The following is a 24,541-nucleotide window of genomic DNA, read 5'->3' on the forward strand; positions in this document are numbered from 1 at the left end:
AGAGGTGGGAGACAAAAGAAGACAAGTGAGTAAGGTGGTAAGGGCGCAAAAGTGCACGCAATACAAGGTAATGCACACTGGGGGCACATGGGAACCAGGTGAGACAGGTACATTCCTACCGTATGCCCCCCCCCCCCACCAGGTAACCTACATTGCCCCTCCCTTACCCCTTACTGTATCCACAAAACACAACACTACCCATAAACATCTACTTTACACATCAACAACGTCCCTACTGTCTTCCCCGTTCCTCCCATAAACCAAATTCGTCTTCTCTCCCTCCTAACCAATCAAATTTGCCATTTCCAACTCTCATCAAAATCTGCCATCTCCAACTCAACATCAAAATCTTCCATCACCAATTCATCATCAGTCCCTCCTAAGGAGGGAGAGATGGAATCACCCCAATGTCTCATCCACGTCATGATGCATCTCACAAATCCAAACAGCAATTCTCCTTTCCTGCAACACAAAACAAAGAAAACACAGGTGCGGAGTCATCAGCATCACCTCAGGTAAGTGGCTGCGTATGGTGCGACAGGTTCATCAATCCTAACTATTTCCTAAATGACTTTAACAACTTTACATTACCCGGGGTCTTTCCCTGCCAATCCATTGGCCAACTTACACTATGGGTTCTAAAAACCAATTCCCATTGACCAAACTGTGGTGCTTCTCAATTTGGGGTCTCACTCCCCCGATTCATCTCCCGGTGCCCTTGCACAATTTCTGGGCTGTGACGTGTAGCTCTCCCAGCAGGTCTACCCACCTGCACACCTCCACCACTGCAGTTGCCACCCAAGCTTACCTAGCTCCTCACCCTAACCTAACTAACTGGGGAAGGCCCCTCCTGGCTCTGTCACCCCATGGTGCCCTCTGGCACTGGGCTACCCGGGTCCGTCCTCCGGATCCTCGGGCCCCATCCACAACAACTACTACCGGCTCCCAGAGCCCACCTGCGGCCTCACCTGGCCGACATCCTCACAGTGGTGGAGTGCCCAAACCAACTACACACACTAACAGGCTACACGCCCAGCCATTTCCACAACACTAATGCACCCATCCAATCATCATTCTTCCACCCGCACCACAGATGCCAATATCCAACCACAATTTACCTATACCCTCTACCTAACACTTACACTACCCGCCCCGGGTATCCGTGATGGGGGTCCACTCTTCCCCCATTCACACCTTCGCACCAGCCACTCCACTCCATAGTTTCCACCATACTCACTCCACGACCACTCATTCTCTGCTCCATATATTCCACACACCTGTACTTGCACACCTGTGCTCTCATACTTGGTGCCGCCTGCACCCTTCTCTCCCCCTAGCGCATTCGCGCTGATCCACAACACTCACTACTCACCATGACACTCATCCGCAATGCTCTCTCATTCATCACTTGTACACTCACACACACCTCGGAGCATTGCCTCACCGATGCCTCATTTGAAGCTGCTCACCAGCACTTCCATTCACACTGCATCATCTGCTCTGTCTACTCCCTTCTAAAACTCGCGCACCTCCGTCTTCCCTTACACTCAGCGCTCCCACGTCATTATCAAACACTAAGCTACTACGTCCCCACTACAGGTACCAAGTCTCTTACTTAAATCTTGTCACCCATAGTCACCTCTAGTCCCTATCAATATAACCTTACCCACCCGGGCTAGTTTTCACTGCCATACACCCCATAATCTATAGCGCATTTGCCCCAATCATGGGAAGGGTGGCAGGGATGCCACCCTTACCCACCATCATACGGCGCGAGTGGGACCTTGTGGGACCACCTCGTATGTGAGTCGTTGCCTGCCTGCCGGACCCCGTGCGTCGCCCCTTGCAGGGTCAGCGCGGGGCCGAACCGGCCGGGCCCCCACAGTACATTACCCCCAAGGGGCTCCCGTGCCTCCCCTGTCCCTCTAAAAACTACCCCTGTTGGTGTCGATGCATGGGTCACGCTTCCGCAACCCGCTACCCATTCCATACCACCACAACCTTGCTCACTCACACCTCGCACCTCTCCCATCACCGGACCCTCTCGCTCGCACCCTCGTTCCATACACTCCGGACCAGCCATACACCTCACTCTTGGCCTCTCACGAACATCCGGGTCCATCTCGACCCCCAAGCTTATTAAATCACCTGGCGCATCATACGCCCGACCATATTGGTCACCACTTACACCGGGTCCTCTTTCTCTTCGCTGCTCCTCCAGCACCTGCGAATCCCTCATCCGGTTAATGAGCACATCATCACGATCCGAACACAGACTTTGGACCAATTCTTTTACTTCCTCTTTTATCTCTTTCTTATCCTCTCTCCGTCGCTTCTTAATTTCGCTCACCCCTTCTTCCACTTCTTCTAATTTCTGCTTCACCTCCTTCATCTCCTCGTGCGCCCCCTTAAGTTCTTCCTCTAACTCCACCTTATTTTTTTCTATGTGCTGCCGCACCTCCCGCTCTTTAACCTCCATCACCTCTACCACCTTGTTCATTTTCCTCGTCAGGTCCTCATGTACCGTCTGACACTCTTTTTTAATTACCCCGACGTCCTTTTTCATCTCCTTCTGTGTCGATTTTAAACCCTCTATTACCGCTGTGTTCTTCTTTACCTGGGCCCCCAACTCCTTTTGTCCCACTGTCAGCTGTTCTACTCCCAGCGTCAACTCCTCTATACCACCTTGCAATTTTACAGTCCCCTTTCTCACCTCCTTCTCCATGCGCTCCTTACAGTGCCTCACCTCCTCGCGCACTCCTCCGACCTCCTCAATCACACCTCTTCTGATCTCCTCTCCCATCACTTGCATCTCCTGCCCAGATGCCACCCTCATCTGCTCCATTTCCTCCCTGTGAGCATCCAATTTAGTTTCTACCCCCATTCTGACCCCCTCTATCTGCTGCCCCATTTGTTTAACTTCCCTTTCCGCTTGGTCCCTCATGTCCCTCAATTTGCCTTCCATACTGTTTTCTAACCCCTCTAACCCCTTTCTCATCCCTTCCATTTGATTCTCTTGAGCGGCCATTCTGTTTTCTACCCCCGTTAACCCCTCCTGTATTTCCCCTAATCTATTGTCTAATCCCTTAAATTTGTTGTCTAGTCCCTCAAATTTGTTTCCTAATCCATCTATTCTACTCCCTAACCCTCCGATCTGGGCCCCCATGTCCTCCCTCAATTTCTCGCTATTGGACCCCATGACCTCCCTCAATTTCTCGCTATTGGACCCCATCCTTTGTTCTAACCGTTGGCTATTGGCCCCCATGTCCTCCCTTAATTGCTTGCCCATTCTTTGTTCCAATTGTTCGCTATTCTGGGCCATAAGGGCCTTCATTTGTATAAAAAAAAGGTTCAAATCCACCAGCGGCGCTGCTACGGTCGCGGGCGCGGTCGCCGTAGCCATCTGCGAGGCGCCATTTTGCGCGCCCGTAACCTCGTGCGCGAGGATGCCATTTTGCGAACCTGCCGCCCTCACTGCTTCGCTCTCCTCATGTCCCTCAATTTGGTCCTGGATCGACCCTGCCTCACTCTCCTCTACCGGAACCCAGCCGTCTTGATCTCCCATAGCGCGACTTTCAAAATTCGGGGTTTTTTTTGTAAAACAAAATCAAATTTCGGTGACTTGTAATTTTGAGCGCGTTAAGCGCGCTTCGGGTCCGTATCCCACTCCTGACACCAATTGTTGCAGACGCGGTTAAAGATGTTATTTACCGAGCGGTTGGTATTACCGCGACCGAACAGTTCCCCCGATTCTTCCCCAAGTCACCCGATTCACCCAGACGTTGGCCAAATCGCGCTATGCCAAATCAATGATAGAAAGGACACGACGACTGGGAAAGAGGAAACGACGCAAGGGGTACAGTTCTCAAGACCTCCGGAGGAGGGTATAATTACAGTGGTGGAGAAAAGGGGTAGATTACAAGGCAGTGAGGTAAAGACACAGAAGAGATGGGCACTTAATTACCGTCTTATCTTAGCCCAGACAGACCACAGACAAACGGAACAAGGCAGACTTACACAGGGATTGATGGCAGGAAGGGACAGGTAGGTCGATAGCACAAGGTGCACCTTGGCTCGGGGACAGGATAAAGCACGGTCCAGAAGATGCGGGGAGGTCTCGCAGCGCTCGGAGGGGACGTCTTTCTTGCTTCAAGCTCAGCGCGCATCTGACGTCACCCCCCTCTCACCGCGCATGCTCAGCGGGGAGTGACACGCCCTCGGCTGATTGGTTCCGCCCCACTGGGGCCGGTTTGCCGCTTCCATTGGGTGCGGGGGTTACCGGGCTCCGCCCTTGACGAGGAGCTGACAGGGAGCCCCTATTTGGTAACCCCGTCGAGCACATGTTTGATGGCGGCTCGTTGGGAAGGCCTGGTGCCCTCCCAACACCCCCTACCAACCAAGCCGGAGTGAGGACGCGCACTTCCTGCGCTCGTTGTTGTTGTTGTTGTTGTTGTTGTTGTTGAACTGTGAGGAAGAGCTGCGGGGAGGTATTGGGAGGTCCTAAACTTCCTAACGGTGCCATACAATCACATTCTGGTGCAACGAAGGGTCAGAATTAATGGAAACGAGTCCTTAACTGACATAGACTAAGAATAACTAGCAAGATGTCCTATAGTTGTCTTACATGAGATGCGGTGAACCTGGGCACGACATTTAATGGGGGAAATAGGGGGAGGTCGGGTCTACAGAGTGTTGTTTACAGAAAATGGGACTAGGGAATGGGGGATTGGGGATAGTTGGGAAGTATTGAGGAAATAGGGGAATATTTACAAGCGGATATGGATGGATGCAAATCCCATATCCGCAACAATATATATTGTTATGAATTTGGTAATGCAACATCTAGAGCTAGGTAGATCTGAATAGGTAGGTATTCGGCTGTCGTGACAGGGACTCTACATGTAATAAGTTATTGATGTTCAGGCGTTTGTCGGGGTAAGATGTATGAGTGTGGATCTACCTGGAGATTCGAGTGTTAAATAGTGAGGGGTTAAAGGTAACGCCCCTGTGAGTCTCACCTAGTAATCAAACCTTTGTCCTTTATGGCACTGCAAACCACATAAACATTAGTTAGGTCCTTAGCGCCACATTAAATAATCCCCTTTCCCTGACAAGGACTTCGTATTAAATTGACAGGGAAACCAGGCCAAAAACACCGCCACGGCTGGCCGCCACCGTGTACACCTCCAAAGGCCTACAAACCGGGCCGGCACGTGTTATGCCAGGACCGCAGGGTCGCGTAACGGGGGAGATGTTAGGAGTCGCATGCCGTAGAGGGCGTGACCGGCGAGCTGGGACCATATGATTGGCTGAGGAGTGCGCGAATGTGACGTCATCGGGGAGAGATATATGCGACGGTCGGACGCCATTTTGGAGAGTTGAGTTCGCCAGTTGAGTCTCTCTGAGTTCGCCAGTTGAGTTGAGTTGCGATCTGATCTCGAGTCGTCCCAGTTCGTTGAACAGTTGAGTAGAGCGTCCCAGTTCGGTACCGGAGTGGCAGTTGAGAGAAGTGAGAGCTCGTGGCAGTTGACGGTTCGTGCCATTTTCTACAGTTCGTGACCACAGCTCGTTGCAGTTGGCAGTTGGCACTCGGCACTCAGCAGTTGGCAGTTGGCACTTGGTTTTTGGTTGCTTCGTGCAGCCCTGCGTTGGACCGACGAGGCCTGGTGGCGCTTGGAGGCGGAGGCAGAGGGCCGTGGAACTTGGAGCGAGGTGTGCGATCGGGCCGAAAGGAGCGGTGTTGGACGGCAGCCACAAGGACGACAAAGACAGATAAGCCCGAATCCGCGTACACTGTACACGACGTGACTTGTTATTTTCGTATTAATCTCCCTCGTTTGTGTTTGATATCAGTCGTGTGGGGACGTCCCGATTTAGTTATTAGTATTACCGGCGCGTGCTTTTTCACTGGCTTTACTTTTAATAATAAATCCTTATATTATTTTCTGTACATATTTGAACGCAGTTTCCTGGGTGTTTCATTTTAATAGATAAGGCTGCGGAGCCTTCGCTGCGTCCCGCCATTTCGCGCGTTGGTGTTGAACGTGAGTCCGCCATTGAGTGTTCGCCTCGGGAGTTAAAGTCTCGCAAATCGGTCATCCGTACTCTGTGGTGTTAATCACGGTTACGCGACAAGTGGTGTCAGGAGTGGGATTTGAACCCGTCGGACAAATTTTTTTGTCCGCGGCGAGACATCGACACGGTCGGGCGTACATTGCGTCCGACGTTCGAACGCAAAATTTGTATAGGCGAGGCGGAGAAATTTAATAATCAATTGGGCATACGGAGCGCGATATCGCGTCTTCGTCAAATTTAAATTGTGTTTTTGGTATTAAAATAAATACGCGCGCGGGAAACAATCTTCCGGAAAGCGGATGTCGGAAATTGACGAGATGGAAGTACGCAGCGAGGCCTCCGTCAGCGTCGGGAGTGAGCCGGAAATGGGGGATAAGGAGGATAGCGTTGGAACTTTCCCCGCCGCTGGGACGGCCCCGATAGATCTCCAGACCATAGTAAATTTAATAAATGCTCAGAGGGCCGATAGTGAGCGATTGGAGAACCAAATGGGGGTAATGAGGGACGAAGCGAGGGGTACCGGTGAGAAGTTAGACAAGAAAATTGGGAAGTTAGACAAAAATTTTGAGGGGTTAGACAACGGGATAAAAGAGGTGAAAAATGGGTTAATGGGGGTAGGAAATAGAATGGCTGCCCAGGAGAATCAGATAGAGGGAGTGAAAAATGGGTTAGAGGGGTTAGAAAACAGTATGGAAGGAAAAATTGGGGAAATGGCACAGCAGCTGGGGGAACGAATTGATGGCATAGAAGGGAGAGTGCAAAACCAAATTACGGACAGACTGGGGAAATTTGAGGGTAAAGTAGAAACTCAAATGGGGGCACAGGAGAAGCCAAAGGTGGCAAAAATTGAATCGGAACGGGGGGAAGCTAGATTGGGAACAGGAGAGAGTACGGCCCATGCAGATGTGCACGGGGCTCAGGAGCCGGGAATGGCAAAATTGGGAATTGCACAGGGAATGGCAATTGAAGTAAATAGGGAGACTGCAGGTGCAGAGGTGGATGGGGAATGTCCACAGGTGGATGAGGAATGTGTACAGGTAGAGGGGGAATGCCTGCAGGTAAACGTGGAGAGTCCACAGGTGAGCGGGGAAGGAAATTTGGAATGTGAGAGTTGTAATGGGGAATGTTTCCCACATTCTGGCCTGGTTGTTTATCGGGACCGTGTGGATGTCACAACACCCCAACCGGGGGATGAATTTGAAATTGTGCAGCACCAGGGCGGTGGTGCGGAGCAAGAGGGGGTAGAGTTTTTGGGGGTCCATGCGATAGAGCCGGACCGGGTATTTATTGGGGATATTGATCAAAGCCTGGCGGGGCCAGGAATGATTTGTAATGATGAGGATGAGTTGATCCAGCGGCTGGAGACCTGTGACAGTCCCATGGAGGTAGAGCTTGTTCAGGCCCAAAGGAGTCTGGGGGAAGAGGTGAGTTGGTCCAAGGAGGTGGTTGGAATGACCGAGGGGACGCTCACTGTACACTGCTATTTGGAAACAGAGGCTCCAAAATTGGACAACCAGTTGGGGGAGTGTGTTGGCTCCGGGCTGGATTTGGATCTTGGAGGATCGGGAGATAGAGCTTCTGGAGATTTGGTCCCTGTAGGGAATTTGGATCAACTGCAGGGAGGGGCAGAACAACCGGTGGTAGAGGTTGTTCCCTGCAGCTGCGGTTTGGCAGTGGGAATGAAAATTTGTAAAATAAAATTACAATGGGAAATTGATTTGGAGCAGCCATGGTGGGGATTGGTCCCTGGGCTGCGGGATTTGGACATGGAGAGGTCATGGGTGATGGCCTCGGGCAAAAGTTGCCCCTTTCAAAATTTGGGTATGCCGGCCAGCTGGGGGGCTGTGATGGCGAGATTTGGACGTGGGGTCCAGCCTTGGGTGTCGAGGTACGACCTGGGTCCCACGGGGGGTCTGGTGGAGTGTGGCGTCCCTTGTCCGTCGGGGCGCCGTCCGAGCTGGTGGCTCGGGCCGGCAGGGTCACCGGACCCTGGTGGGGGTTAAGACCTCCAGAGGGGTCCGAGGTGGTTTCTCAAGCCTGGGATGGCAAATATTGAGGACCACTGGGGGGAGGTGTTGTGGGTCGCGCTTTGGTGGTGGCACCGCAGATGGCCAGCTTGGGCCTGATGTAGTGATCACCCGGGCATGCGACCTGACACCCTCTCCCTGAGACTCTGGGACAACCAGCATGTGGTGACCTGGCATGGTGGTTGGTCTATGGACGCGGGTCAAACCGAATGGACAGGGATGGAGATAGCCTGCCGGACAACCATTGGGGCATCGGTGGAACGTGATGGTGTGAGTGACCTTCCACAGATGCTCCGTTGTGATTTATGGACTCTCGGGTTGGGAAGAGAGCCATGGGGATGCGAATCGGGAGATGTGTAACGCGCCGAGCATATGGGCCATGCTCGGCTGGCATGTGTATGGCAAAGCATCCTTCTTTGGTGAGGTGAGTGAAATGTGACAAATGGTTGGCATGGGTAATCTGTGGGTTAGATGGAAATTTAAGGGTGGATTTTGAAATGCCATGGTGGACACTGTATAGTGACGCCATTATTGATCCAGGTGTGTAGACCAAAGTGTTGGAGGCTGTGATGAAATTAATAGGGTAGCAAGACACAGCTTTCAACTGGTTGCGGGGGCAACTGTGCTGATATTTGGGACGCGGGATGATGGGGATGTAGTTGTGTAGCCTGAGGGTCAACGTGGTGCTGTGCGTGTCCGAGGTGTGTGGACCATGTCTTCTGGGTGGGTCTCCTGGTGGAGCATGGCTGTTGACTGGACCTTGGTGTGGTCAAGTGTGGGTGAGCACTGGGGGGCTGCAGTTCTGTAGTCGGACTGGGGGATGATGGGGAGGTGCAGGGGACGTGGCTGTAGGGATGCCACGCACTGCGACCGTGCCCCCCAGGGCCGAGGTTGTGTGTGCGGTAGTGTGTGTTGTGGCAGCAAGTGCTCACCACATTGGCCAGCTGGGGCTGCTGCAGCTGTGTTCCTCGCAGGGGGGCCGAAGGATGGATGGTGGGTCGCGCCCTTATGGACACTCATGGGCCATGTTGGCGTTTTGACTGCTCACCTTGTCCCGGTGACCCTTGCACGGTAGAGGTGCAGAGCTGTCGTGGCCACAGGTAGTTGTGTAGTGATGATCACCGTTGGATGCGGACCCACATACCTGCCAGTGTAGTGGGGACAAAAGAGAAATTTGGAAGGATTTGGTAGGCCCAATGTGAAATTTTGGGAATTGTATGGGTGGATTGCACTTTGAACCTGACCAACCTGCAACTACCTGCACTTAAGGTGAGTGCTTTGAGGAGTACTGTCCCAGGCTTCAGGATTTGCTTTGGAAATTGGGGACATGTAAATTGGAGTTGGGAGGCGGGTGTGAGTGATGACATGGCCGGTGAGGGGATGGAATGGGAGCCACAGTGTCTTGTGGGTGGCGTATGTTTTTGTATTGTGGTTACGTGTTTTGATGTGGTCGTGAGAGTGGAACCTGGAGAGTGTGTGATGATTATTGGAGATAATGAGGGGTGATAATTGTGCTTTTGGAAATGTGCTTTTGGGAAGATGTGATGGTTTAAATGCGAACTGTGAATGGGATTTCACATTGGCAGGCCATGGCAAGCCTTGTAACACCTTTTACAACATCTATGAATTGTACTGAATTGTGCTGAGTTGTGTGGAGAATTGAATGGCAGCGGGGGAGGAAGTGTGTTTTGGGGTCTTGTGGGTGGGGAAGGTGTGTGTGTCCGCAGGTACAGAGCAAGCTCTGAGGAGCGATGCCTGCGGGCCCCCCTCTGCGGCAATTACCCCTGGCAGCCGGTGGTAACTGGAAATTGGAGCTCGTCGGTGGAGGGTCTGGTTGGGCGCCGCGGGGTGAGGAAGTCCCCCGGTGACCCGTGTTGCTGCGCGAAAGCAGGAGGCAAAGGAGCCTGGGGTGTGTGGAGACCCTCACCGGCGAGGTAACGGCGGAAAGGGGCTGTTGGGCTGTCATGGGGCCAAGAGGTAAAGGGGGGGGGGGGGCAATGAATTTGTAAGTCGGTTGACTTGTTTTTGGGACTGCGGGCACCACAGCCTGATGCGCCCCCACCATCTTTTGTGCGGTACCTCCCCGCTGCCTAGTTGAGGAATGCACACACACGTGAATGACATCAATGCCATGGTCCTGCAGGGGGTGTATTGGAAATAAGTGCTTTGTTGATTTTTGCAATGCCTTGATGACCTATGGAATGAGAATGAGTGGTTAAGGGGTCTGTGTTGCATGAATGTGGGCGAAATCCACCGAGCCGTGTCACTCACCTGTAACATCTGGACAGGGCCCGTGGAAATTTAGGGGGGATGCATTGGGGATGGCCCCGCAGGTAAGGTTGTGTCTTGTGGCATCCACCGGGGGACGCGGTCTGTAGACCGGGGTATGTACAAAGGTTAGAGTTTTGAGTTTTGGAAAGATGGTTAAGTTTTGTGGTTAAGTTAGTGTTGTGTGTTGTTGTTTCCTCCCTCCACAGGAACAACGAAGAAGATGTACATACTTGCATGATGGTTAAGGGGTTCAGCATGTTAAGGAAGTGTAGGTAGGTAGTCCGACTCACTTCCCACAGCCCTTCCTGATTTATTTCGTAGGTTAATTAAGCGTGTGACAGTAAGTGTTAAGGCTGGAATGGTAGCCCTGCGGTGAACCTTGCAGGAGCTACGGTTCCAGGGGGGGGGCTGTGTTATGAATTTGGTAATGCAACATCTAGAGCTAGGTAGATCTGAATAGGTAGGTATTCGGCTGTCGTGACAGGGACTCTACATGTAATAAGTTATTGATGTTCAGGCGTTTGTCGGGGTAAGATGTATGAGTGTGGATCTACCTGGAGATTCGAGTGTTAAATAGTGAGGGGTTAAAGGTAACGCCCCTGTGAGTCTCACCTAGTAATCAAACCTTTGTCCTTTATGGCACTGCAAACCACATAAACATTAGTTAGGTCCTTAGCGCCACATTAAATAATCCCCTTTCCCTGACAAGGACTTCGTATTAAATTGACAGGGAAACCAGGCCAAAAACACCGCCACGGCTGGCCGCCACCGTGTACACCTCCAAAGGCCTACAAACCGGGCCGGCACGTGTTATGCCAGGACCGCAGGGTCGCGTAACGGGGGAGATGTTAGGAGTCGCATGCCGTAGAGGGCGTGACCGGCGAGCTGGGACCATATGATTGGCTGAGGAGTGCGCGAATGTGACGTCATCGGGGAGAGATATATGCGACGGTCGGACGCCATTTTGGAGAGTTGAGTTCGCCAGTTGAGTCTCTCTGAGTTCGCCAGTTGAGTTGAGTTGCGATCTGATCTCGAGTCGTCCCAGTTCGTTGAACAGTTGAGTAGAGCGTCCCAGTTCGGTACCGGAGTGGCAGTTGAGAGAAGTGAGAGCTCGTGGCAGTTGACGGTTCGTGCCATTTTCTACAGTTCGTGACCACAGCTCGTTGCAGTTGGCAGTTGGCACTCGGCACTCAGCAGTTGGCAGTTGGCACTTGGTTTTTGGTTGCTTCGTGCAGCCCTGCGTTGGACCGACGAGGCCTGGTGGCGCTTGGAGGCGGAGGCAGAGGGCCGTGGAACTTGGAGCGAGGTGTGCGATCGGGCCGAAAGGAGCGGTGTTGGACGGCAGCCACAAGGACGACAAAGACAGATAAGCCCGAATCCGCGTACACTGTACACGACGTGACTTGTTATTTTCGTATTAATCTCCCTCGTTTGTGTTTGATATCAGTCGTGTGGGGACGTCCCGATTTAGTTATTAGTATTACCGGCGCGTGCTTTTTCACTGGCTTTACTTTTAATAATAAATCCTTATATTATTTTCTGTACATATTTGAACGCAGTTTCCTGGGTGTTTCATTTTAATAGATAAGGCTGCGGAGCCTTCGCTGCGTCCCGCCATTTCGCGCGTTGGTGTTGAACGTGAGTCCGCCATTGAGTGTTCGCCTCGGGAGTTAAAGTCTCGCAAATCGGTCATCCGTACTCTGTGGTGTTAATCACGGTTACGCGACAATATATATATTTGTATACTGAATCGAGGCTCGTGAAAGAGCTGGCTGATTAGTTACTATCAGAAGTACCTGGCGTTGCCGGGTGGGGGAGGGAGGGGGAAGGGGCATGTACACTTTAAACATGTATATACATGTGGGGTATATACATGTGGGACATGTGTAGGTGTACGTGTGTGTATGTGTGTGTGTGTGTATATGTGTGTGTGTGTGTGTGTATATATATATATGTGTGTGTGTGTGTGTGTGTGTGTACATGTGTGTGTGTGTGTGTACGTGTGTGTGTGTGTGTGTGTGTGTGTGTATGTATATATATATATATGTGTGTGTGTGTGTGTATATATATATATGTGTGTGTGTGTGTGTATGTGTATATGTGTGTGTGGGTGTGGGTGTGCTCGCACATGCATTCACATGTTATCAGAAGTAAATACATTGTGTGGATGACATAATTTGTGCATCTGATAAATTGGCAGTAACCATTTTGTGAAACTGAATGTGCAGGTGCAGCATCTAACTCAATATGTCGGAATGTCACACACGTCCATGCCCGTGGGATTCCCATGGGTGACCCCACTAGTATAACAATATTGGTAGTTGAATTCAGTCATCTGAAGCCAATTGAGTCACCTATGTTGACCTTTTTACCTCAAAATCAATCAGCTTCTTGATTAAGACTAACTCTACCATTTGAAGAAGTTTCATTAAGATTGGTTTAAAAGTGTGACCCATAGGCGATCGACATACAGACAGATACAGACAGAACTAGCACGGCACTCAGTAGAGGGGATACATCCGCCAGGCTGAACAGTTTATGTTTTGTATCCCGTGGATTGGCTGGATCTGGATTCGGACCTGTACCAAAATCGAATCAATTCATCCTTGTAACACACCCAACCTATCCAACAAGTTTCGTCCGAATCCATCCATAACATTTTGAGATATCCTGCTCACAGACAAACAAATAAAGAAGAATGATATCGTGCTTGGTATGATATTTGTGAAAACCATAAAACAAACTTGACCTTCAAATAATTGGTGGTTTAATTAAATGACAAAATATTCAAAACCTGTTCACATTTCAAGTCAATCAGATTAAGATCGAGGATTTTAGAAATCCCACAAAAGTTGTTGACCTTTGGCCAATGTTGACTTCAAAAATAATAGGTGGTTGAATTCAGTAAGCTGATCAGAAAGCCCTTTTCAAATTTCCAGTCAATTGGATGAAAATTGACAATTTTAGAAATTCGGCCGATACCAGAATAAGCATTCAGTGGCAAAATTCGGCCTATGCTGGCCTTTTGACCTCAAAATAAATAGGCTTCATGCTTATGACCAACTCTACCAGGCGGTGAAGTTTCGTGACGATCAGAGTAAAAATGTGATCTGTAGGCTATTGCCGTACAAACAAACAAACAAACAAACAAGCAATATGTCGTGCAGAGCGTGATACTTGCGAAATTCCGAAAATAAGTTGTTGATCTTTGGCCAATGTTGACCGAGTAAATTATTGGTGGTTGATTTCAAATATCAAATATGCAAATCTTCTTCAAATTTCAAGTCAATCGGATGAAAATTGAGGATTTTAGAAATTTGACAAAGTTGTTGACCTTTGGCATATGTTGACCCTTTGACCTTAAAATCAATAGGCTTCTTTCCTTATGACCAACCCTACCATTTGCTGAAGTTTCATAAAGATTGGTGTAAAATTGTGACTTGTAGGCGATTGACATACAGACAGACAGACAGATGGACAGACAGACAGATGGACAGACAGACAGATGGACAGACAGACAGATGGACAGACAGACAGATGGACGGACAGACAGATGGATGGACAGATAGATGGACAGACAGACAGATGGACAGACAGATGGACAGACAGATGGACAGACAGACAGATGGAGAGACAGACAGATGGACAGACGGACAGATGGACAGACAGATGGGCAGACAGACGGACAGACGGACAGAGACAGATGGACAGAGACAGATGGACAGACAGACAGATGGACAGACAGACAGATGGACAGAGACAGATGGACAGAGACAGATGGACAGATGGACAGACAGACAGATGGACAGACAGACAGATGGACAGACAGACAGACAGACGGACAGACAGATGGACAGACAGACGGACAGACAGATGGACAGACAGACAGATGGACAGACGGACAGACGGACAGAGACAGATGGACAGACAGATGGACAGAGAGATGGACAGAGACAGATGGACAGACAGACAGACAGATGGACAGACACACAGATGGACAGACACACAGATGGACAGACAGACAGATGGACAGACAGACAGATGGACAGACAGAGCCATAACGAAGCATGCTTGTACTGGCTTGGAAAAACTCCTCCAGGTTCTCCTGGAAAATATGAAAGCTTTTCCACATGATCACATTTAAAATGGTTCTCTTCTCTTTGCAACGACTTTGGTTCATCTTCCTCGCAAAAGCAAGTGGTGAGTGTAGGGATCGACACGGCAGCCATATTTAGCGATGCTTGAACACGCAAAACGCGTATTAATCTAAGCGACCGTACTTCCGGCTTCGTTTATTTAGAACCATTCGAGCGTTGTCATGCCAACCTGACGCCACGCTCCGGTGCCTTATAGGAGGGATTAACACTTCTATGCTTTATGGGAGGATCACCCCTGCCCACCCCTCAGCACTCTGAATTCCAGCTACGTCATCTTGTGACGTCACTTTCGTCTGCAGTGGGAGTGCCAACGAAGACCAAATTTGTATTTGAATCCTTGTCAAATACTGGACCCATACGTTAGATAATAACAGAACAATTCATTGTTGAACTATATTAATCGAATTCTCTTGTCCCTACTATAATATAGTTCGTGCAAAATCTCGAGATTACGCGTGATGAATGAAATGATGTCATTCTGAGCCAAACTTTTTGTCGAAATAAAATCAATTACCTTAAAGAATTAGCACAAATATATCAATTAAATCACATTTGACACTGTTGGTTTACTCTGCAGTGGTATCTGAATTAAAATAAGCGTAACTTGTCTTTTCATCTTTTCTAAGTGAATTCTTTAAAAAGGTGAACAAGTATTAAATTTAAGTTAAAGGAAAGATCCGAGATTGCCAAAGAACGCCATGAAACTGCACCAAACGAATCAGAACCAAGAACAAAATAGCACGTGTGCCATCGCCTGGCAGTACACAGTTATTACATGAACAAGACCGATAGTCCAAACAACAGCATAGCCGGGCTTGTTTGATACTTGAGTTGAATAGGATAGTATGACCTGGGTAGTGTGACCTACCGCTGACCGAATCTGATTTATGAAGTCCTTCAGAGAGGACATTAAGCTGGCCATCTCTTCTGCAATGTGAACATTAAAATCTGTCCACAGGAGAATGTCCTGTGGACAGATGAGACCAAATTAGAGCTTTTTGGTAAAGCACATCATCTCTATGTTTACAGAAAACAAAATGAAACCTTCAAAGAAAAGAACACCTTCCCTGCAGTCAAACATGGAGGAGGTTCAGTGATGGTTTGGTGTTGCTGTGCTGCCTCTGGCACTGGGTGCCTTGAATGTGTGCATGACATCATGAAATCATGAGAAACCAGGGCATTTTGGAGTGCAATGTTCAACCCAGTGTCAGAAAGCTGGGTCTCCATCGAAGGTCATGGGTCTTGCAGCAGGACAATGACCCCAAACACACTTCAAAAAGCACCCCGAGGAATGGTTCAAGACAAAACGATGGACTGTTCTGAACTGGCCAGCAATGAGTCCAGATCTAAATCCCATTGAATGTGTGTGGGGAGATCTGAAAACAGCAGTTGGGAGAAGGCACCCTTCAAATCTGGGAGAACTGGAGCAGTTTGCACAAGAAGAGTGGGCCAAACTGGCAGTAGAGAGGTGTTAGGAAGCTCAATCATGGCTTTCGGAAGCACTTTACTGCAGTTATTTTGTCCAAAGGCCGTGCAACCAAATATTACGTCCATGGTGTCAATAATTTTGTCAATGCCATTTCTTTTTACTTTCTGATTTAACAAGATATATTAAGTTCTGGATCAAAAACAAAGGTTCTGTAATATTAACAGCAGCTCACGATGGCATTTCATAAATACTATAATAATACCAACTATTTTTAAAACCGTTAATGGACTAAAATCAAGTCGGAATGGAATAAAATCAAGTGGGAAAGGAGAGAAATCAAGTAGGAAAGGTGGAATTTTCTGTGGAAATATGCACCTTGAAGCAAGTACTGTATTTCAATTGACGCAAACGGCATCTTCTGAGTTGTGGGACAAGCAATATGGCGGATCGAGCGCTTCCGGTGGCTTCAGAACCGTCCGACCAATTACCGTTAGGCACCCTATCCAGAGTGTATAGATCAGTGTGAAGGAGCCCGGGCTCCAGCATGATACGGACAAAAGGATGGCAAGGCACAAACTCGTCCGAGAAGATATTTATTCGTAAAACCAACTCGGGAACACTGAAAAGCCCGTTTATCGGGCTGCATTATAAAGCACAACCAGAAACCGAAACCGAAACCGAAAGCCACGCCTCGCTTCGGTGGTTACGTGATCAACAGGTGTAGCTGATTATACCCGCACGCGCGGCACGCTTTGGTGACCAGCCACTCTGGCGCCGTGGATCCCCGCCGGTGACGTCACCAGCTGGAGCAAGGAGATTCTGATGCTGGTCTTGCTTGGGGGACCCATGGGTCGCTACACACGCCCGCCCAGAATGGACTTGGTCCAGGGAGGTCAACCTGAGGGGGGTCCGGATGACCCGACCGAAATGACCCCATGGCAGTCGCAGGGGGGGGGGTGGGGGGGGGTCCGGTGTGGTGGTGGGTGGTCGGACGTGGGGTGCAGGCAGGGGGGGGGGGTCTGGTGTGGTGGCGGGTGGTCGGACGGGGGGTGCAGGACGGGGGGGTGGCCGAGGGGCCGGGCAAGTCCTCGGGGGAGGCTGCCGAGGTTCCTCGCGGGCCTCCCGAGGTTGCAGTTCGCGGGTGCAGTGCCAAGAAGGCTCGAGCGATGCACGTGAAAAGCGGGTGAGCCAACCGAGGGGCTGGTCAAGGCCTCGGGGGAGGCTGCCGAGGTTCCTCGCGGGCCTCCCGAGGATGCAGGGTCGGAGAAGTAGTTGCGGTTGTAGTTGTAGTAGTAGTTGCGCGAGGGTGACGAAGCGGCCGTGCCTTCGGAGGGTCTTGGAGTAGGCTCGCGCTCGCCCCTCTGGTCGTAGAGGAGGAGCCGAGCGCAGTGCGCGAACCTCATAGTCATGGCCGTCGTCGTTTCCGAAACTCCGGCATTTCGAAACCGCGTTCGAAACTGCGCCCGAAGCCGTGCGGGAGAAGCCGGCGTCACCAGCTTAGGTGGCTTCCCTGGCTAGGGCGTGCTTGCCATGTCCGTTCGCAGCCCCCGCATCCGTGCGGGGGCAGTCGGGGTTGCGTGTTTAAATTCGGGGTCACCAGTGAAGGAGCCCGGGCTCAAGCATGATACGGACAAAAGGATGGCAAGGCACAAACTCGTCCGAGAAGATATTTATTCGTAAAACCAACTCGGGAACACTGAAAAGCCCGTTTATCGGGCTGCATTATAAAGCACAACCAGAAACCGAAACCGAAACCGAAAGCCACGCCTCTCAAGCGAGGCGTGCTTCGGTGGTCACGTGATCAACAGGTGTAGCTGATTATACCCGCACGCGCGGCACGCTTTGGTGGTCACGTGACCAGCCACTCTGGCGCCGTGGATCCCCGCCGGTGACGTCACCGGCTGGAGCAAGGCGATTCTGATGCTGGTCTTGCTTGGGGGACCCATGGGTCGCTACAGGTGTACAGGGTTAAACGGCTGAGCACTAAAATATGGATGAACTACCGACCGATGAGAGTGTTTCCTCATGAGGCCACGCGTCCGCCATATTGGGACTCTACCCACCGAAAATCCCAGAGTAAATGACGTGGGGAAAAAAATCAAAGACAAGCAGGTTTTAAAATAAACTGAGGTTTGTTGAAATAGGGCTTTTTCATGTTGTGGTGAGTACCAAATGGCGACCGGTGACTTTTTTTTCAGCAAACCAGTGATTATAGCGAATATAACCAGTTATATTTAGATTAGTGGACGGATTGTGTAATCGGGGTGCAATTATGTAAACGATGAGCGGTGTAATATCAGTGCAATTGTGGATTCGACAGGCGGCGTATTCGGAGTGTAAAAGTTGATTCGACGGGCGGTGTAATCGGAGTTAATATGTAGAAGGGACGGGCGGTGTAATCTCAGGGAAATTGTGGATTCGATGAGTGATGTAAACGGAGGTAATTTGTGGAAGCGATGGGCGGTGTAATCTCAGTGAAATTGTGGATTCGATGAGCGGTGTAAACGGAGGTAATTTGTGGCAGCGACGGGCGGTGTAATCACAGTGAAATTGTGGATTCGATGAGCGGTGTAAACGGAATGCGGTTGTGGTGTGATGTCTGTGTAAGCGCAGTGCATCGGTTGACGAGTGCAATTAATCTTCCACCACCAATTACCTGGTGCCCTTGTACACCAAGGATATAGTTGTGTTGTGTGCCTGACGTCGATCTCGGAAATATCAATGGACGGCAGAAAGACCATTGAAGACCGCGCCGCAAGGAAGAAACGAGCGAAACGCTCCAAGCAGGAAGAAACCGTTACTGCCGTTGTGCGTGACCAGCATTGCCATATGGCAGGAAAAGACTGCGGAATCGCACCTGAAGCAGAGGAACTGAGCGATTTCGACAAAGGTGTGATCATTGGAGCTTACAAAGCCGAAGGGTCTGTCGGATCCATTGCAAAATTGACCGGCCATCCAATATCCACGGTGAAGGAAACGATAAGGTGGTACAACGAAGAAATGAATCCCGATCTTCAGGAAATAACCCACGGAGGTAAGAACGACCAAGCGAAAACTGTCAATACACCGCCTCAATCGGGAAAACCCAACCAGGATCCACAAAAGGTTAAATCGAAACAACCTGGCAGCAGCGGGGATGATCTTTGAAGATCAGACGGTCACGGTGGAGGTAAGACGATGGGGTTCCTTACTTGCGCCTTTCTACCTTCCTTTTGTATCTCGCATTCGCTGGTGGATCTTATCGTGAAGATCCCGCAACACTTTGCGAAGAGTATGCCATTGTGTGCCGGCGCCTTGCCAAATTCCGCATTCGTGCCTTGAATGGCATTGTAAAGGAAGCCTTGCGAGTTGCGAGGGCCGGGGGCAAATGTGTCATTGGCATTATAATCCACCATTGTTGACGGAGCATCCAGGGTATTCTCAGCTGAGTCTTTGAGAGTTGTTGCAGGTAAGAGTAAAGGTAGTGAAAAAACGGTTAGGGAAGTTCGGAGAAGATGGAGGTTCAGGGTCAGATGTGGAATTGCAGGTGAGTGGGATGTTAATGGATATCTTTGAAATAGCTCACTGGACTCATGACAGGTAAAGAAGGATTGGAGAATAGAAAATGTAACATTGTTATAACCTTCACGACTGGAGGTGGACGGAGGATATATTGAGATGGGGCCAAAAACTATTCCACACCCGAAGGAATCTGAAACTAGGAAATGGCATTCCATACACCAATCTGAAAATAGGAAATGGCATTCCACACACCAATCTGAAAATAGGGAAGGGCATTCCACACCCCAATCTGGCATTCCACACCCCAATCTGAACCTTAGGACAAGGCATTCCACACCCCAATCTGAACTTTAGGGAATGGCATTCCACGCCCCAATCTGAATTTAGTGAATGGCATTCCACAACCCAATCTGAACTTAGGGAGTGGCATTCCACGCCCCAATCTGAATTTAGTGAATGGCATTCCACACCCCAATCTGAATTTAGTGAATGGCATTCCACACCCCAATCTGAACTTAGGGAGTGGCATTCCACGCCCCAATCTGAATTTAGTGAATGGCATTCCATGCCCCAATCTGAATTTAGTGAATGGCATTCCATACACCAATCTGAAAATAGGAAATGGCATTCCACACACCAATCTGAAAATAGGGAAGGGCATTCCACACCCCAATCTGGCATTCCACACCCCAATCTGAACCTTAGGACAAGGCATTCCACACCCCAATCTGAACTTTAGGGAATGGCATTCCACGCCCCAATCTGAATTTAGTGAATGGCATTCCACAACCCAATCTGAACTTAGGGAGTGGCATTCCACGCCCCAATCTGAATTTAGTGAATGGCATTCCACACCCCAATCTGAATTTAGTGAATGGCATTCCACACCCCAATCTGAACTTAGGGAGTGGCATTCCACGCCCCAATCTGAATTTAGTGAATGGCATTCCATGCCCCAATCTGAATTTAGTGAATGGCATTCCACAACCCAATCTGAACTTAGGGAGTGGCATTCCACGCCCCAATCTGAATTTAGTGAATGGCATTCCACACCCCAATCTGAATTTAGTGAATGGCATTCCACACCCCAATCTGAACTTAGGGAGTGGCATTCCACGCCCCAATCTGAATTTAGTGAATGGCATTCCACACCCCAATCTGAATTTAGTGAATGGCATTCCACGCCCCAATCTGAATTTAGTGAATGGCATTCCACAACCCAATCTGAACTTAGGGAGTGGCATTCCACGCCCCAATCTGAATTTAGTGAATGGCATTCCACACCCCAATCTGAATTTAGTGAATGGCATTCCACACCCCAATCTGAACTTAGGGAGTGGCATTCCACGCCCCAATCTGAATTTAGTGAATGGCATTCCATGCCCCAATCTGAATTTAGTGAATGGCATTCCACAACCCAATCTGAACTTAGGGAGTGGCATTCCACGCCCCAATCTGAATTTTGTGAATGGCATTCCACACCCCAATCTGAATTTAGTGAATGGCATTCCACACCCCAATCTGAACTTAGGGAGTGGCATTCCACGCCCCAATCTGAATTTAGTGAATGGCATTCCACACCCCAATCTGAATTTAGTGAATGGCATTCCACACCCCAATCTGAACTTAGGGAGTGGCATTCCACACCCCAATCTGAATTTAGTGAATGGCATTCCACACCCCAATCTGAACTTAGGGAGTGGCATTCCACGCCCCAATCTGAATTTAGTGAATGGCATTCCACACCCCAATCTGAACTTAGGGAGTGGCATTCCACGCCCCATTCTGAATTTAGGGAATGACATTCCACACCCAAATCTGAACCTTGGGGAATGGCATTCCACACCCCAGTCTGAATTTAGTGAATGGCATTCCACACCCCAATCTGAACCTTAGGGAATGGCATTCCACAACCCAATCTGAACCGAGGGAATGGCATTCCACACCCCAATCTGAACTTTAGGGAATGGCATTCCACACCCCAATCTGAACTTTAGGGAATGGCATTCCACGCCCCAGTCTGAATTTAGTGAATGGCATTCCACACCCCAATCTGAACTTAGGGAGTGGCATTCCACGCCCCAGTCTGAATTTAGGGAATGACATTCCACACCCAAATCTGAACCTTGGGGAATGGCATTCCACGCCCCAGTCTGAATTTAGTGAATGGCATTCCACACCCCAATCTGAACTTAGGGAATGGCATTCCACGCCCCAGTCTGAATTTAGTGAATGGCATTCCACACCCCAATCTGAACCTTAGGGAATGGCATTCCACAACCCAATCTGAACCGAGGGAATGGCATTCCACAACCCAATCTGAACCTAGGGAATGGCATTCCACACCCCAATCTGAACCATTGGAAATGACATTCCACACCCAAATCTGAACCTTAGGGAATGGCATTCCACAACCCAATCTGAACCTAGGGAATGGCATTCGACACCCCAGTCTGAATTTAGGGAATGGCATTCCACACCCCAATCTGAACCTGAGGGAATGGCATTCCACAACCCAATCTGAACCTAGGGAATGGCATTCCACACCCCAATCTGAACCATTGGAAATGACATTCCACACCCCAATCTGAACCTTAGGGAATGGCATTCCACAACCCAATCTGAACCGAGGGAATGGCATTCCACACCCCAATCTGAACCATTGGAAATGACATTCCACACCCGAATCTGAACCTCAGGGAAAGGCATTCCACAACCCAATCTGAACCTGAGGGAATGGCGTTCCACAACCCAATCTGAACCGAGGGAATGGCATTCCACAACCCAATCTGAACCTAGGGAATGGCATTCCACACCCCAATCTGAACCATTGGAAATGACATTCCACACCCAAATCTGAACCTTAGGGAATGGCATTCCACAACCCAATCTGAACCTGAGGGAATGGCATTCCACAACCCAATCTGAACCATTGGAAATGACATTCCACACCCCAATCTGAACCTTAGGGAATGGCATTCCACAACCCAATCTGAACCGAGGGAATGGCATTCGACACCCCAGTCTGAACTTTAGGGAATGGCATTCCACACCCCAATCTGAACCTGAGGGAATGGCATTCGACACCCCAGTCTGAACTTTAGGGAATGGCATTCCACAACCCAATCTGAACATGGGGAATGGCATTCCACACCCCAATCTGAAAATCGGAAAGGGCATTTCTTTTAGTTTTCGTTTTTAGTTTGTTTTTTTTAATTTGTTTTTTATTTTTGTTTTTTTACATCTCATTCTCATTATGTATTTCTATTTTATTTTTTTCTGCAGATATAGATCACATCACATCATTTGATATTGGTCATTTCCATGAAACTTGAAAAATGCCTTCCATGAAAAGAAGTGGGGCCTTCATCTTCACCACCCCAGAAGCCACATGGGCAGACACGGAGTAATGCCGAGTGCCAATTTGAAGGCAACAGGAAGAGAGGGATGTCCATGGTATATATGTGTATAAAGTAAATTGCAATGTGTTTATAAGACCATGCATGATCACTGTAATATTTTCTGAAATGAGCGTTTGTTTAGTTTTAATTTAGAAATCGAGTGGTCGGAAGTTGTTGGATTTATGTTTTCGCAATTATAACTTAGTGTTGCAGTCTTTAGGAACAGAAAACTTCCGTGTGCCTCTTATACCGTTATTACCACAGTGCTCTGTCAAACTTATGGTCGTCCTCCTCTTCATTCTGTTCGTAACACCCATCTAGTTTCGACTCGTCACCCTTTCTGTGTTACCCTCCCTTCCCTCTGAGTCTATAGGTATAGATGCTATACCAATCGCCATGCCTCTTCTTCTTTCCCCTACACTGCCTACGTTTAGAACAGCCTCCCCAGCAGTGCGCTCCTGACTTCTGCCAACTTGCAACAATTCAAGTCACAAACTAGAACGGGCACTCGGTAGAGCGCATACCTTCGCCGCAGCTACTGTTCTGTACTTGGCATGGGAGTGTAGGGAACAGAACAGTGAACAGTTTGGTGCTGATTTCATGCAAATCGGATAAGAATTGACCGAGTTATGACAAACAAGATCGGGCATTGAATTCTGAACATTTTGGCATTAGTTGCATGCCAATTGGATAAAAATTGACCGCGCTATGGTAAAAATACGATTTTGACCTTTTCGTGACCTTGACCTTGACCTTTGACCCGATTGCTCCCAAAATCTAATCAAATGTGTCCCGTATAATAACCAATCATCCCACCAAATTTCATGCAATTCGGTTGAATACTTTTTGAGTTATGCGAATAACATACACACACACACACACACAGACATACAAATAAATACACAGCGATCAAAACATAACCTTCCGCTTTTGCGAAGGTAATCAGTCGTCTACATTATCTATATAATAATAGCGTAAGGACTCGACTTTGTTATCCCTTTTACGCCGCACCCAGTGACCTGATGCCCACGGCACTAATGGATTTACGATCTACGAACCGCGCTCTTTGTTTATCACGTACAGCCATACTCGAAAAATCTGGATTAGCCGACGTTGGGGCCCAAAAGCATCCGATTAACTGCCGATACCACGCCATCTTACGACGCCATCGTATTGGCGTCTGTTGGGCGAAGGCGAAGCAAGCCGTCCGCTGATTGGACAGTCGAAGGCGACAGCAAGCCATCCACTGAGTGAACAATCCCAGAGTGGTGCTATGTCGATTCCTATTACGAATCCATTCATTTTTCAAAAGTATATCGTAGCGTTGTCATTTAAGTAGATTGCAATAAATACGTTGTTCATATACGCACTCTTCATTCTCATCTTTCTTCCTAACTCTTACTCGGACAAGCAAATCCCCTATGCCATCCATAATGGTACACTCTATCCATACACCACATCCTCCCTTCTGTGGATGTTCCACGGGTTTCGGCTAGTATTTAATTATTGTATTTCTTGAGGGCTGACAGGATGGCCTGGAGTTACACACATTCACTTCTGAGCTGTCTAGTCTGGGTTTGAATCCCTACCCAGCTATAAACTGCAGCCCGATGTTTCACAGGCAGAGTGATTCATCAATGTGCATGCGGTCCTTTAGATGGGCATTATACGGGTGTCCGG

General features: G+C 49.2%; 1 long non-coding RNA gene across 1 annotated transcript; it reads left to right on the forward strand.

The window, feature by feature from the left end:
• The first annotated feature begins 18,481 nt into the window (after window positions 1–18,481).
• On the forward strand, window positions 18,482–24,224 carry LOC137432957 (uncharacterized). The gene is made up of 4 exons (XR_013624404.1): window positions 18,482–19,128; window positions 22,746–23,348; window positions 23,800–24,126; window positions 24,184–24,224. It is a non-coding gene; the product is annotated as an uncharacterized LOC137432957 (long non-coding RNA).
• The last annotated feature ends 317 nt before the right edge of the window (window positions 24,225–24,541 follow it).

This window comes from Myxine glutinosa, chromosome 8 (assembly GCF_964187855.1).
Source record: "Myxine glutinosa chromosome 8, kmMyxGlut1.1, whole genome shotgun sequence".
NCBI classification, from domain to species: Eukaryota; Metazoa; Chordata; class Myxini; order Myxiniformes; family Myxinidae; genus Myxine; species Myxine glutinosa.